Raw genomic sequence first — 16,801 nt, forward strand, 5'->3', positions numbered from 1 at the left:
AAGGGTTGCCAGGAGGCAGTCCAGGCATTCAGCTGGGTGGGCAGGGACCAGGGCCCAAATTCAGAGGGTAGCCAAGTGACCAGTGCAGTATCGGGCAGGAGATCAGCAGGGGAGAGGAAGAGAGAAGGCAGAAGCAAAGAGGAAGGTCTTAAGGTGCCTACGGAACCGAAGATGGTTCTCAAGTTTCAGGGAGGCAGGGAGGCTGTTCCAGGGGGATGCCCCAGCCGAAGAAAGAGATCTACCCCCAACTCGTTGCTTTGACAAGCAACTGACCCTGAGGGAGTTGGAAGTGGAGGAGTGAAGAGCTCCAGTAGGAAGGTATTTCTGAAGGGAGAGTTGAAGGTATTGCGGACCCAGGCCCCAGAAGGCCTTGTGGACAATGTAAAGGGTATTGAACTTAATCCTTGCAGCCACTGGGAACCAATGAAGAGATTTCAGGGCTGGAGAGATACGATCCCTGGGCTTGAGGCCAAGGACAAGTCTTGCAGTCCTATTCTGGATGAGTTGCAGCGAGCAGAGAGTAGTAGCAGGCAGATTTAGAAAGAGGTTGTTGGCGACACACCACTCCTGGATTGCAGACAGGCAGTCAGAGATGAGAGACGGAGAAGAGGTGGCAGAGGGGAGCCTGTAAAAGAGCTGAGTGTCATCCGCTTAGCACTGAAAATTGGAGCAGAGAGCAGTAATGTGGTGGGCGAGGGGTGCTAGGTATTGATTGAAAAGCCAGGGAGAGAGGATAGACCCTTGGGGAACACCACAAATGCAGAGTGAGATAGAAGAAAGGAAGGACCCAAGTTGGACCTCGGAGGGTCGGTTGGAGAGGAAGGAGGTCGGCCAGGCCAGGGCCTGATCAGTGATACCCAGGTTATCACAGAGGCGGTTGAGCAGGATGGTATGGTTGACCGTGTCAAAGGCAGAAGAGAAATCGAGTAGGATGAGGACAGAGGGGAGATTAGAATCAAAGTTTGAGAGCAGGTCTTCACGGATGTTCAGGAGAGCAGTTTCCGAGCTTCTGGCTGCTTAGAAGCCAGACTGATGGTCATGGAGACAACCAACAGAATCAGGGTGAAGATTAAACTGGGAGATGACCAGTTTTCAACCTTGGTGGGTGAGGGGAGTGAAGTCATTGGGAGTAGAGGGAGTGATGGAGGGGTCTCGGTATGCCAGAGGTCTGTGGGTTGCTACAATCCCACCCATTCAGCTCCCAAGGGCCCAATAACCCTTTCCCCAGAACAAACGGAGGACTTAGCCAAGAGCAAGTTAGAACTGTCATTCATTACAAAAACCAACAGGGATCATACAGAACATTCAAGAATCTCTGCCATCTCCAATCCCAACATTGTGTCAACCAGTTTTAACCCAACATTGCGTCACAAACTGGGCCCTCCCCAAAAAACCTATCACCCATGTTTAATGGGTTCTCGGAGTGGTATTCCTCATAGAAGGTACATATGTATCTTACACGATTGGCCTTTTCATGTCTGGTGGCTGGCCTGTCCCTTCCCCCTGATACTATCTATTACATTGTTGCAGGGTCGCAGGATTACCATTGGCTGTTGCCCCATGCCATCCACCCTTGGATTTCTGTCTGATTGCCTGGAACTAGTCTCCTCAGGCATGGGACCCAGTTCTGTTCTCAGCCCTCTGTGCACATCTTCAAGGTGATGTGAATGACTCTGTGTGCCAATGTATCCGATATCAATACCACTGTTGCCTATGAGAGTGCTCTCCATGTCGCAATGTTGTTAACTGATACATGTTGATGGGGGCATTCCTGGGACCCTCTGTTCAGTCCCCCCTCTGGTTGACATGACCAATCCTCCATACTCGGTCACTCTTGCTCTTGGTAGCCATATTGTTGTTACTCCTCCAAGAGTAATTTGCATGGTCATCGAAACTCCAGGTCATATAGTTGCATTCTTCTTCTGGGTTGCACCATACCCATTTCCTACGGTATCTATTACTGTCGAATGGATTGTTGTATGTTATCATCTCAGTTGGGAATGTCGGGCATTCCTTTATCCTTGCTCTTAGGCTATTTCTCTCTTCCACTATCTTGTCCTTTTGTTCTTCTGCGTTCACATCTACTATCACCTTCATCCCTATTGTCTTCTCAGTGGTTTTGCGGCATTGTGCAATGCAGATCTTCACTACACACAGTCCCACTAGTACTAATATTAGTGCTCATACCAATACTTTCAGCCCATCTGCTAACATGATGGCATCCAGGACAATAAGTATGACAACCAGCTCTGGTCCTTTCCTGTACCTTTGGCTTCTTCTTCCATCTTGGCGTGCATTTTCGATAAGCTGGGGTGCAGGCTTACTCACTGCACCTGGCAAATTATTCTGCATGCTGCTAAGCGCAAGTGGAAAACAATGTGTGGGATCAATTCCAACCCAATCATAGTGGACCATGTAATCTAGGGTCCCATAGAGAGTAGAGCCAATGGGACGTCGTACTTTTAGTGACATTTACAGTAGCCAGTTCGAAGGAAGGGCTTAGTTGCCCCACCTGAAATGATTATCCAATCCCCTCTCCCCGTTACCATATACAGATATAGTACCTATGTTAAAGTTACCTTCCTATAACCATCAAGTTGCATGCTTGGTTTTTAAGATTACTCGTCAATGGTGACGAGTTTTTGGTATAAAGGTTGTGGTTTTGTCTGAAATTAATCAGAGTTTAAACGAGAAGGAAGATCGAGCGGTTGGTCATGTTCATTGAACGCCCTGTTTTTTGTACTTGTCATTAAACGGACTCCCTTTGCCAAACTATTGAGTTGTCATTATTATTTGATGCGATAGTACGCATCTGCATCCCATCTATCTGAAGGGTGCTGCTGCTCATCTTAAAGGGCTGTTTTGGAGACCCCCAGTCTTATGGGCCGTCTGGGGTCCATCAAGTTCAGGTGGTTTTCACGGCTTTCCGTGTGGCCGGCGGTGCTTTGTATCCCCGCCTGAAATCAACTGTGAGCTGCCATCCCGCGGCTCCTCCTCCTTCAAGATCTTCAGAGACCGCTCACTGTTTTCTACTGCCCGCGGGAGGTGTCTTCCCGCGGCTCCTCCGCTTTTGGCACTACTATAGCAGCCTCCTAACTCTGCTGCTCCCAACAGACGGCTCCCCCTGGCGGCTCCCCCTGTCGGATTCACCGCGCACAACTTGTCTGCAGCAACATTCCTTTCTGGGCCGTCTGCAGTCTGTGTTACCTCGCTGTTCTCACGCACATTTCACGGCAGCCACTTTCCTGGAACCTTATCACTGGCAGTTTGCTTATACTACGCGGCTCCTATGCTTTCAGAACTCTGCATTTCCTACTGCCTGGATCTGCTGTTTTGGGAATCCTATTTTCCATCATTTATTCTTTCCTCTGGTACATACTTTCTCAAGCAACTGCTCTTATTTCCAGACCCATCCTTCTCTGCTCATATATGGGGATACACCTCTTAAAGCTCCTCCTGCTTCTTATCAACCTACCTGTGCCTTGGACATTTGGACTCAAACTACCACCCACTGGATCTAAGAATTGAAGGATGCCATCTTCCACAAAGGTTTTTTGTGCCTCAGGCCTTTTCCCTTCGGCGATTCCGGGAAGGCTGGCCTCTTGCCTAGGCTGTTTCTTCAGCGGGCATAGCGGCTACTCCCCGGGGTCGGCCACATCTCTACAAGGAGAGGAAGACCTCAAAGAAGAAGGGAACCAAGATTCCCTCAGACGAAGAGGAACTTTCAACGGAGGAAGAGTCAGGTGAGGAGGGGGCATCAGCCACCAACAGTGACACTGGCATATTGATGTGTACCAACAAGCAAACTCCTCCTCAGTTGGGTGGCAGCCAGTGGCGTACCGAGCGGGTGGGAGAGGGGGGGCAAGCTTTTGTGAGCCCGACCGAGACTTTTGTCAGTGGGACACCTCTCCCATCCAGCACCACAATGAGGGTGCCCAACGGGAAAGGTGTCCCGCTGGGAGGACAATGTGTGCCGAGCAGTTCCTGCTCAGCACAGTCATTGTACTGGCAGCAGGACACCTTTCCCTGAATGGGTAAGGTGTCCTGCTGCCAGGACAGTGTCCCAAGGAGCTCCGGGCAGCAGAGGGGCTCTCACGTTGCTCTGTGTCAACAGAGCATTTCAATGTGAGTCATTAGCTACTGATGGAAGGGAGGGGGACTATTAGCAGGGACCTTTGTCCCTTAGAAATGTGCATGGGAGGGAGTGATAATCAGTGAGATGGGTGCATAATGCTGCAGGCTTTATTAAATAATGACTATGGCTTTAGCCAAGGGCGATTTGTTAGGCTAACATTAATCCGCATGATGCTATTGGTCAGATAGCAGAGCAAGTACAGTGCTCACTTGGACATTGGGTTTGAATCCCGATAGGGCCAAACTCAGCCTTGCATCCTTCCGAGGTGGATAAATGAGCACCACACACCGCAGCACTCAGATGCTGGAGGGTTCGTAGCGCTATATACATGCAAACTAATATTATTATTGTTGTGACTTTGCATGCAGGATGGGGAGAATAAAACTAAAGCCACCCTCTTATTGCTCAATATATTTCTATGATCATGTATATAGCGTAAAGTTAATTATGAAAGCCTAGTTTCTTATGTGATGTGCTTTGCTTCCACAGCATTGCTATAAATAAAGTACTATTTAAGCACATGAAATGCAAAGGGAAACCTTCATAAACATATATATTAGCTAAACCTGGGAAGATGTGCGCAGTTGCTTAAATTGTCGACATCCTTGTTTCACCATTTAACCAAAGTGTGTGATCCTGGGCAGATCATACTGTGTCTTATCTGCATCTCTGTGATTCACTTCAGAGCTTATGGTAATATATCATGCTGTTATTTAAAAAGAAAAAGCTTGACTATAGAGTTGGTCCATATATATAACAATAGTGCAATTTAGGTGTTTTGCACCACAAAGTTATTTGGCACTTGGTTTACTTATGGCAACTTATTCTAAAGTCACTTCCATGGTGCCTCCAAGTACCAAAGACTGATGATGCTCCGTGTGATGTCCTTTTCTGTGAAGTAATTTCTGTTGGTGCAATCCATATGCAAATTAGGAGATTTGTACGTATTTTGCCCCAGAGCGCCTGGACAGAGCTCTAATAGATGAGTTTCCTGCTTCTGTAATGATTCTGCAGTTTTATTTTTGTGGTTATGTGTTAAAATGTAATCTACCACTAATGTTACCAAAAATGTAGATTGGAGTAGGGGTGGACAGTTTGTGGGCACGAATGAGACCACATGGAATTGCGCACCGTGCATTTGGAGGACAAGTAGCAGGACCTTCTTCGTGGCTTGCTCCCCCCTCCACTCTTGCAAGGCTGGATACTCCCCTGGTGGCAGCTTCTCGTGTGCCTTGGATCCACACACCCAATAGTGGTCCATTAATACTGCTGTGCCAACCTTCATTGCTGGATGCTTCTATGTGTACGTACACTGTGTGCTATCTCCTACCTCTACTGCACCTTCATTCTGGTAACACCATGCTGGTTTCTTCAGTGGTGTTATGGGCATTGGTCCAGCTTCATTGTCTACCCAGGTGAGTAACCTGGTTCTCGCATCCCATTCTTTCAGGCACTTGTCATTTTCTCCTTGCACTGAGTTCAATGGAGCTTGTACTAGGGTGTGTGCTTTACTTCCTACTGCTCCCTCTTTCCATCCTTCTGCTGTGTATACTTTGCCAAACCCAAGCATCTGTTGGCTGTCCCAGCATCCTGGTACTCCTCCTATTTCCGTGACCCCCTTCTTCGGGCAGGGTCATTTCTTCAGTGTTAGTGTTGCTTGTTCTAATTGCCAGTAACTGTTCATCAGCAAGAGTCTTCATAAATCTGTCTTCACAGGGGAATGTTGCCCGAGACATCCATCTCAATGTCGCTGTTTTCCCTTGGAATCTTCCTCGGGTTGTAACCATGGATAGGTACATAGGGAATTGTGCCCTTGCTGTTGCTATCTCAGTTGCTATGCATGTTCTGGAGGCACTCAAGGCAGAGGGAGGGGATCAGTGAGCACACATGGCAGCTCTCCCTAGGGGTTTATTTACCTACTTTGGTCATGTGTTTGTACCACATATCGTTAGGTCCTCGAGCAGTGTCAGTGAGATATAGCTCCACCCCTCCCAGGTCTGTATCAGCACTGCGCTTACCTCTCCTTACCGTGCTTACAGTGTTCCCCTGTCCACCTGACATGGTCGTTCCACCTGCTGGAGTTGGGGTAATGTTAGTAGAGGATACAGTGGTATCACTGGCTACAAAGTATATTTGCCAAAACAGTAATGCAAAAACACCACTTGGAAATAAGAGACATGACAAAATATGCATATTTTAATGATCCCCTCCATTTACCTGTGCTGCTTGAATCCTGATGCAGCTTGAAGATAATAGCTTCCCGCCTGAAATGAGCAAAAATGAGCGTTAGTGTGTTAATGTTGTAGTAGTTCAAGCCCCGTTACTCATGTAATCTGTCATGGCAAAGATGAATAGCTGTTCCCACACAGTCTTAATTCTAGTGTCCCTGAGGACTGCAAGGACAGAAGGGTTTCCTTGTTCGAGTCGTGGATAAGCTTGGGTCAAATATGCTATAAATATGTGATAATACACGTTAGGAGGACGTGCTTGGAGTCTGTTGGACCTCCTAATATATTGGATAAATTGGCTTTGGAAGGTATTAGGTTGATGATCAATAGGTAGCATGGAATAAATGCAATACAACAGTCGCACTTTCATGGTGAATGTTTGCAGAAAGAAAAATAATAGACAGTGTACCCTCACTCTGGTTGAGTCGGAAGTCCTTGCCCTCACTCTGCTGCCCATGAGCGAGTAACTATTGGGTGTCCTCTGCTCAGCAGTGCTGCTTCCAAATTGTCTTGTTGCTTTTGCTGTTAAGGATCATTGGCCCTGTCAATGTCATTGTCAGGTGAGGCCACAGCTCTGTAGGGCTTGATGTCTCCCAAATGATGCCAGACACTTTTCAGATTAGCTTCATTGCTCTTTCAGTCACTTTCTTCACTGTATGGGGACCCGTGAACCTAGGTGCGTCCCAACGTCTAGTGAAACGCCTAAGGAGAACCGGGTCTCCAGGGAATACAGGTGGCTGCTTTAGTAAGTCCTCTTGGCTCTGAAACATTGTTGCTGTCTTCGCTGACTTTAAGCCCTCCCTGGTGTCATTGTATCTGGCGAGAGATAAAAGAGGTACTAGCAATCAACAAACTCACATAATCGTACATTTCCTGACCCAATACATTTGCTACACTTTGTGCATCCTTCACTGCTTTAGTGGGAGGAGCCAGGGGAAGTTGCATGTTCTGTCCTGTTACCACCTCGTGTGGGGTTAAACGGTGGTCGGACCCGGGCTTGTTGCGCAGTGTGAACAGGGCTAAGGGTAGACAATGCAACCAATCCTTGCAGAAACTGTTTTTTTTTAACAACTTTATTTTTTTCGACTATAGCAGGTTTATAGCATATGCATGTTTAAGGCAAATAGGTATGATACAATAGATAGTTTAGAGTTGTTGAACCTCTACCCCTGGTCCCTGCCCCAGCCACCCAGTCTTTGGGCCTTCCACTGTTCCCTATGGTCCAAAAAAGCATTTCACCATCTGTGGTTGGAAGGTCAGTGCTGGGAACTGTTTGTGATAGTCCAGGACCGGGGCCCAACTGTCCGTGAAGCGGTGTAATATCCCTTCCTTTGCCACTGTGACCTTTTCAGCCACCAGGATCTCCCAGACTTTGATCCACCAGAGGGGTATCAATGGGCCCTTCCGTGTCTTCCATTTCTGGGCCAGGGTTATTTTGACTGCCAGAAGCAGCTGAGTGAGTAGTTTGGCAGAGCGACTGGCCTTTGGGCAGCTCTTCGGGCTTGGCACTCCTTTGCAAGATTCGCCTCCGCATTCGTAGGCAGTTTGTGCTGGGTAATGGCTTCAATGAGTTGTAAGACCTCCTCCCAGAAGGGCTGCACTTTTGGGCAGTCCCACCACATGTGGAAAAAGGTTCCACAAGCTCTACATTGTCTTCAGCAGTTCGGGTCTATGGATTTCTGGAAGTGGTGCAGGTGCTCCGGCGGGAGGTACCAGCGATGGATGAGTTTCAGAGCACATTCCTTGTTGGGGATGCATCTAGAAGCGGAATTGATCCTAGTCCAGAAATATACCCATGTTTGGTCCTCTATGGGGTGCCCCAGATCTGCCTCCCATCTGGCCATGTATGCTGGTTTGGTCACCAACATGTTGACCTGCAGTAGTTTGTATAGTTTAGTACTCAGCCCCCGAAGCGGGCCGTCCCTCATTGCATGTTCAAGGGAGTGACGATCCCCCGTGGCCCCCTGGTGAACCGCTGGCTGTGAGATCCAGTGCCTGATCTGGGCATAGGTGAACCTCTCAGTTTCTGTCAGATGAAAGCGGCTCTTGCATTCTTCAAAGGAGAGAGGGGCTCCGTCCTCAAACAGCTGTGATAGGTTTTGAAGTCCCCCTCGGGACCATCTGCTAAAATGAGCTGTGTCCATTCCCGGGGAGAAGTCTGGGTTCTGGAGGATTGGGGAGAGAGGGCCCAGGCCCTTGATGAGTTTCCTCCTGCGCAGGGCCCATGCCCATGTGTCAGAGGTGGTTCTGGACGATGACAGGGTGGTCTGCCAGCTGCTACGTGCTGCACCCGAGATGTGTAGTAGGGAGCTCAGCCGGAGGGGGGCATCTAGCCTGTTCAATTTGGGTCCATTTTGGTGGGCTTGTCTGTTCCTCCCCCAGGCCGTAGCAGGTGCTAGCTGAACCGCTATATAGTAATTTGAGAAATTGGGTAGCTCCATGCCTCCCCATTTGGCCGCTCCAGTCATAACTTTCAATGGGATTCTCGCCCTGCCCCCTTTCCAGACAAATTTCAATTACTGCTTCTGTAATTGCAAAAGGGGTTGTTTTGGGAGGTGGACTGGCAGGGTTGAGCATAGGTATAGGAATATAAGCAACAGATTCATTTTGCATGCTGTGATCCTGCCTAGCAGAAATATTTCCTGTTCTCCCCATCTCTTCGGGTCGGCTTCTAGTTCCTTGTATGGGGGGAAGTTTGCTGCATAGAGCTGTTTAGGGTCTGCAACCAGGTGAATTCCGAGGTAGGCTGAGGAGGTAGGGCTCCATTTTAATGGGCATGTCACCTCGAGTTCTCTCATGGTGTCTTCCCACATCTGCACTCCCAGCGCTTCCAATTTGGTGTAGTTGACTGCAAATCCAGATACCTGTTCAAAGGCTTCCTGTTCTGTTAGCGTGGCGGTGAGCGAGGTTTGACAGCTGGTGAGGGAGATCATCACGTCATCTGCATATAATGAGATCTTGAATTGTTCTCCGTTTATGTCCAGACCTGCTATGTTGTCGTTCAAGTGAATTCTCTGTGTGAACGGCTCCATCACGAGGGCGAAGGTCAGGGAAGAGAGCAGGCAGCCTTGTCTCTTTCCACCTAAGAGTGAGATCAGGGCTGAGAGCTTCTGGTTCATCCTGAGAGAGGTATTCGGGGCTTGGTAGTTGGCCAATAGCATCTTGCGAAATGTAGATCCAAACTGAAAGGCTCCCAGCGTGAGTTGTATGAAGGTCCAGTCCACCCAGTCAAAATCTTTTGTGGCATCCAAGTTTAAAACTGCTAATTCCTGCTGATCTTGTGTGGCCACTTTGATGAGGTTGAGGGCTCGCCTGATGTTGTCTCCTGTGCTCCTTCCTCTGATAAAGCCTGTTTGGTCTGGGTCTATAATGGATGGCAAGACCAATGGCAGTCTATTCGCCAGCCCCTTGGAGTAGATATTCGCATCTACGTTAAGCAGAGATATGAGCCAATATGAAGTGCATTCCCTCTGGTCCTTCCCAGGCTTCAAGAGCATGATCGTCACTGATTCTTGCATAGAGGGAGTTATAGTGCCTGTATCGCGGAAAGAGTTGAAGAGTTCTTTCATTGGGCCCAGTTTTAAGAATTTCGGTGGATAGCCATCGGGCCTGGGGACCTCGGTGTCAGGGTTTTGAGCACATCTTCAACCTCGTCCACTGTAATCGGTTGTTCCAGAGAGGATTTATCTGCCTCAGATAAGTGCGGGAGTTTGGCATGTGCTATGAGCCGCTCCTGTTGCAGTTGCGATCAGGGGATGTTGTCGGTGTGCTGGCAAGGTGAGATGTTGCTATTTTCAGATTCGCCTCTTCCCCATATAGGATTGTGCATCCCAGGTCTTTTAGGGCTGTGATGAAGTTTCACTATCGAGTTTTTACCAATTTGTTGACCATGTATCTGTTGGCTTTATTGCCATTCGCATAGTAGCTCTGTTTTGTCCTGATCAGAGTCTTTGCCATGTCTTCTGCATAGTGTGCCTCCAGTTTAGTGCGGGCTAGCCTCAGGAGCTTGGCTGCATTGGGTAACCATTTCTTCTTATGGAGAGCTTCCGCTGTTGCAACTTCTTGTTCTAGCTGTTCCCTGCCCTTGTTGCACCTTTTCCTATATGCCGCAGCTTGATCGATTAGTTACCCCCTTATCACTGCCTTCATGGCTTCCCATCTTGTTGCCGTAGAGGTGATGTCCGGAGGGTTCTCCTTGAAGTAGTTGTGAATTGCTTTATTCATGGCATACCGGACTGCCATGTCGTGCAGCATTGGTTCATAGCCCAACAGGGTTTCATCAGAGAGTCAGGTCGAAACCTCTGGCAGTCAGCAGGATTGGGGTGTGGTCAGAGAGGATCTTTGTACCTATTTCCACTTCATCCGTGAAAGAAAGCATTTGCGGGCTGGCCAGTGTCATGTCGATCCGTGAAGAAGAGCGTGTGAGAAGAATGAAGTCTGAGGTTTCTGGATTAAGAAAACTCCAAGTGTCTATGCCCCCAAAAGTCTTAAATAGGTGGCAACGGCTCACTGTCATCCTAAAGTCTCTGGGAGAAGAGGGACTGGATTTGTCCGCCACAGGATTCGGGACTCCATTAAAGTCGCTTCCTCTGATCACTGGACCCTCGACGAAAGGGAGTAATGATAAAACTCAAGGGAAAGGGCACAGAAATCACAGGATATGTGTCGGGTTAGTCTGAAAAAGAAATGATCTGCAGTTAGGGGCATCATTTGGGGTTGAGGTTTTCCTTGCTACCCATGCGGTCTCCCGCACTACCCCTAAAAAGAATTTTAAAAATCTTTTTTCGTTTAAATTAAAAACTATCTTCAGTCAGGGGGCATCATTAGGGGATTGCTAGGGGTCGCAAGTGACTTCTGAGGTCTCCCTTCCTACCCCTAAAAATAATTTCTAAAAAATCTTTTTTAATTTGTTTTAGAGTGGCTGGCTTTCTTGTTCAGGCCTTTTTTTTTAAACAGGGGGTTGCACAAGGGTAAACCCTGAGCAGTGACCCTAAATTAGAAAGAATAGGAAAAATGTATAATTTGTCTTTCTAGAATCCTATACAATAATTGCTAGACTCATTAAAGGTTTATTTCAGGTATACTTCAGGGGGTGAGTCACTGATTTAGTCTGTTTTTAAACACCTCAAATTCTCAATGCAGACAAAACTTCCAAAAAGCATTTATAGTACAATAAGCATCAATTTCGGACCATGTGTTTTGCTTTTCGCAAACCATAGCCCATCAAGTGGGCCTTGATTTCATTGTGCCACAATTAATGCTTTGTTGTAATGTGTCTATCTTTCCTATCGCCATGGAGTGCTGTTCAGGATGTTTGCATGTATGAGGAAATGAGTGCCCAGAGTACGGGATATGAGTGCACTGCTTTCCCTGCGCTACTCTAAATTCTTTAATACACAGTTGTGAACCCTCCCAGTGGTATGTATTTTGCCAATCTCGGATGCCCGTAAAGTAGAACCACGCAAGCTTGACATGTGGCCATCTTTGCACCAGACCTGCAGATGAGCTGGCCCGTTGTTAAATCTCAGTTACCAGTTTAATGGGATCCACTACAGAGTGTAATTTGCGTTTTGACTTTGACAACATGCAGACATGTAATTTCTCATTTTACTATAGCCGGGAAGATAGCTATAGCTGGTAAGATAGCTCAGGGGGTTGAGCGATCGCCTCTGCGATGTGTGTGTGATCTGCAGGTTTGAATCCAGGCAAGGCCAACTCAGGCTTTCATCCTTCTGAGGTTGATAAATGAATACCAACTCAGGTTGTGTGATATTGTATGTATTTTTGTTCTATATAAAGCACTTAAGCGCCATATAATGACACATCATTATCGTTTGGCCTTAGACGCCTGCTTGCATTCACAGTAATTTGGTAATATGGGCTTGTACACACTGATATTAATGATATTTTTCGTAGGGTATTTAGGAACAATGCTATTGTGCTTCCTGTGATATCACTTCAGAGTGGGGTCAAAAGACATCACTTTCTGTGATGTAATCATAGGTCAAGGGTCGTATGATGTCACTTCCGCTACCCCTGGCATTTTGGCGAAATGACGTCCCTGTCTGCAGTTTAAAGAAAACTGGTGGATCTTTGTTGTTGTTTCTATGACATTGTAAACTGCACATTTAGTAAACCTTGTTGTGTCTGTAAACCACCCCCCCCCCCCCCCCCCACCTCAATGGTATTCATATGCCATGTTCCCGTGGGGTTTGCTTCAAGCGAGAAGAAATAAAGGGCTAGGTAAAGCAAGGACCTGTAAATGTGTGATTGGCTGCTGAGGTGCGGGGGGGGGCAGGGGGTTTGAGGTGCTTGAAGTCTCCTGCGGGGGCGGGGCTGAAGGGGGGACGCTTCTGTCTACTGGACTGTGTTTATAGCTGCGGAAGGCATTCTCTCTGGCAGGAAGTGCAGGCTGCTGCACATTCTGCTGACCAAGAAGAAATTCTGCAGCGAGTGTCAACAATCTGTGAAGAAATTTGAATTCTCCCCCCCCCCCCTTGGAAAGAGACTGACAACATCATACTTAACTTACATGAGCTTCTGCTTACAGGGCAACATGTCAGGGCAAATGATACGGCTGTGATTGGCGGGGACTTGAAAGGTCACAGCATCGACGAGCAAGTGCCAGGCAAATCTGAGCACCTGATGCCAGAGAGTGATGTGTTAGGACATGCAGCGGGTGGACTCTGGCATGATTGGGCCCTGGTGTTACTGAACAGCAGAGTGAAGGGTGACATTCCTGGCGAGTACACGTGGAATAGTAAAGCCTCCACAGATGACCTTTTTACTAATATGACCACATCACCACTCATAATTAATTAGACCGCACATGTAATGCTTACAGCGACCACGCATCGCTGGCGTTAACTATGCAGATGCCAATTCGACCATCCGCATGGTGGACAGGCGCTTGCCTGGGCTTTGTTGAATTGTTTAATTAAATAGAATGATGGTAGATCAACCTCAGGAAAATATGTGGGGCTAATCCACAAACATTTTTCTATGCTCAGACCACGACAAAGCATAGACCTGTGTACTCCAGACTGGACAACGCATAAAGGCACCGTCTGCCCCTGTCACATTTAGTTGGAATGTGACAGCCGAGGAGTGCACAATGTCATCTCCAAGAAGGGGGAGGTCCAAACTTCCCCCTGCTATGGCAAGCCTGATTAACTGACATAGGCTCCATGGATCCACCCTGCTCTTTTGTTAGGACCTGCAGCTGGTGGCAGCAATTATCATACCAACAGTGTGTATGTTATCAAGCCCCATACAGGGCCTGGCTGCAGAGGATAAAAAAAGGAGGCAGGAATCCCAACAACCTATCACATGCAACTGTGTCAACCTGAAGCCAAGTCCCGCCTCTCAGTGTTGATGGTAGTGAACTATCATGTCTGGGTCTGTTGTTTACAGTAGGCCACGCTGCTGGAGGGACCCCATTCATAAGGTACGAGAATGTGGTTTGCAGGAGGCAGAGTGTCTGGTCTCGCTGCACCTTCAAAGGAGACCTACTGCTTTGACAGGAACCACACAGGGAGGGACATTAGCTCACTGTCTCCCGAGCCCTGGTTCTCTCAAGGCTGGACTACTGTAACAGCCTCTATCTTAATCTGCCTGCCTCCACTCTCCGCCCTCTGCAACTTATCCAGAACAGAACTGCGAGACTTGTCCTTGGCCTCAAGCCCAGGGACCGTATCTCTCCAGGACTGAAATCCCTTCACTGGCTCCCAGTGGCTGCGAGGATTAAGTTCAAAACCCTCTGCATTGTCCACAAGGCCTTCTGGGGCCTGGGACCTAAATACCTTCAACTCTCTCTTGTTAAATATCTTCCTTCACGAGCCCTTCGCTCATCCGTCTCCAACTCCCTCATGGTCAGCCGCTTCTCGAAGCAACGAGCTGGGGGTAGATCTCTCTCCGCAGCAGGGGCCTCCCTCTGGAACAGCCTTCCTGCCTCCCTGAAACTTGAGGAGAACCATCTCCGGTTCCGGAAGCACCTCAAAACCTTCCTCTTCGCTTCTGCCTTCTCTCTCCCTCTCCCCTGCTAAACCTGCTTAACTCCCCACTGAATTCAGCACTAAACCTGCATCTGGGCCACTCTCAGCAACCTCGGTCCAGGGCCCAGCCACTCTCCACTTGCACTGCCTCCCTGGCTCCCCCTGCACTGTGGGACTGTCACTGTACCCTACAGCCCCCTTCCCAGCACTTGCTCTGCACTTACCTCGCACTTGCCACCAGCTGGCCCTTTTTATTTATTATTTATTTAATTATTATTTTTTACGCTACTTACCTTGTACTGCACTTTCCCCCCACCTCCTCCCCCTGCACTTCCTCCTTTTCCCCTTACCTCTGCACTTGCGCGATCTGAATGACACCTGGCCTAGTAGGATCGTTTGTCTGTCTTCCCCTTGTTTCCCTCCCTCCCTGCCTCGTCGCGCCTTGAAACACTTGTGTATAGGCGCGTTACAAATACCATATCATATCATATCATATCATTAACCAGAGAGACTCCTTGAACACAACAGGCAGGAAGATGGGTGAGGCTTAGTAGCGCAAGGAAGTGAGCCCAGAACACTTTATGTTAAGGGTTCAGCCATTTGTAGTTCTGGGGCACACCTTGTTCCTGTTCTCACCCCTTTACCTTTCCTGTTGCTTAGCACTCTGGTTATGACCTCGCTCATACAGGAGATTGTTGGCAGGGACCCCAGGATTGATTCATTAAGGTAGGCTTAGCCTACACCAATCACTTGGCCCAAGAGGGCTGAGGTCATCTTTTGGGAGATCATCTGAAGACTTCACCAGAAGTAACAAAGAAGAACTCAACCTTGGACCCTGGCTGAAGGTACAGTCTGCCTTACATCTTCTGCCAGTGAAGGAAGGCCAGGATATCCGAAGAGGGAAACAAGATCCCTTCCCTAAATATCTCTCAGGGAAGAGAGGGAGATACAGAACTTAGAGGAACCTCCAGCCGCTCCAGAACCGGTACCAATCCAGCACACAGTGTGCCCGGCTAGGCTCTGTAGCAAGCTTCCTGGATAGGAAGCGCCAGAAGGTCTCTGAACCTACACCAAAGGACAAGGCAGCTGCATGCAACATACTCCACAGCTGTGAGCCCATTGAAGAAGCTGGGAGAAGCACCTCGATGAGCATCTACCAACGTCTGCCGTAAAGTATCTCGAAGGGCAACCGACGGCAAAGCTGACCCTTCTCATGTTGCCATTGCTTAAAGACATCCGAGACATCTTGGCCAGTGCTTCAGAACCACAGATCAGCACCGAGACGATTCCAGACCCTGAGCCACCGTGTAGGCCCGACTGCAGCCGTACATCCAGCTTCGCTCACCGAACCGTCTTGCCGCCTGACAGGTGCAGCTGACTCCCATCTCAAACTCTGTCGCAGAAGCCTGCAAAGCGCCCTGAAGCTGACTCAACCCTGTCGAGCATCAAGAGCACCTACAGCACAAGGGACATTGTGGTTCTGTCCCCCAGTCCTTCCCAGAAGGCACCTAAAGACATTTTAGGACCCTTTGCTCCCTTTGTACTGTAGCCAAGAAACCGTAACAAACTGTTGTGATTAGTAACCATACCGACTACCCTCCTGTCAGTATCCAGAGTGCGCCCTTTTCCTTCTTTTAAACCGTCTGACCTCTGAATTCCTATACAGGTGGGTTGTATTTGTAGTGTTGTTAGCATGTGTAATGGCAAGTCTGAGGAGTGGTTCAAACCAACGCAAACAACGTTAGATGGTGAAGGCCGGGCTGAGATTGAGCCCATGTGTCACGACATCCATTTTAGGTGCCATAGAAACAAAATGTCCAGGTGTAGGACTAAACGTAAATGTATACATTTGTACCCCAGGGGCTTCCCAAAAGTTACATTGGGCTTCCAATGCTGTAAATGGGCTTGGTGAAGCTCAAATTAAATTGCAGCTGCCACTAGCCTGCACCTCAACATCAATCTAGGGTGACGTAATGACCCTTAGACAAACATGAGGCGCCTACATGGCAGGATGTCTTCAGCAGAAGTCCCACTGGCCACAAAAAGTGGTCAGAGATCCTATATATAAGAGACAGCAGAATCTCAAAAAATGAAATTCTGCCCTAACAGACGTGTTTCATGAACCAGCAGGCAAAGTCTTGAGCCTGAGATCAACTGTTCCTAATTTTCTATTGTTTCTTTGTAGGTTATGTGGCTAAGTTATTCCCTACCCACTTTCTGTTTAGCCCATGAAAGCAGATGTATTTCCAGGAATGAAAGACGCGTGTTCTATATCAGGCTTCTGTATGTCTTTATATACTGCACGCACAGTGTCTGTGAGCCTTTCTTCATGTTTGAACAAACAGGCATTTTAAGTACAGACTCAGTTATGCCAAATAAAAAACATGAACTCATTTGGGTGACCTCCACATGAGCAGACGTTGTTTGTGAATGCGTAGTATTGT

The 16,801-nt window shown here is 48.1% G+C and overlaps 1 protein-coding gene and 1 long non-coding RNA gene across 2 annotated transcripts in view; one reads left to right on the forward strand and one right to left on the reverse strand.

The window, feature by feature from the left end:
* Window positions 1–16,801, forward strand: part of LOC138511188 (killer cell lectin-like receptor subfamily B member 1B allele C) — a 154,047-nt gene that overhangs the window by 77,378 nt on the left and 59,868 nt on the right. The gene's annotated exons all lie outside the window — the stretch shown is intronic.
* LOC138511189 (uncharacterized) overlaps window positions 1–16,801 on the reverse strand; it is a 141,427-nt gene that overhangs the window by 74,646 nt on the left and 49,980 nt on the right. The window contains exon 2 of the long non-coding RNA XR_011280585.1: window positions 6,353–6,399. This is a non-coding gene — a long non-coding RNA (uncharacterized lncRNA). The remainder of the gene's footprint in view (window positions 1–6,352; window positions 6,400–16,801) is intronic.

The sequence above is a fragment of the Ambystoma mexicanum genome, chromosome 6p, assembly GCF_040938575.1.
Source record: "Ambystoma mexicanum isolate Mex_15411 chromosome 6p, UKY_AmexF1_1, whole genome shotgun sequence".
Classification (NCBI taxonomy): Eukaryota; Metazoa; Chordata; class Amphibia; order Caudata; family Ambystomatidae; genus Ambystoma; species Ambystoma mexicanum.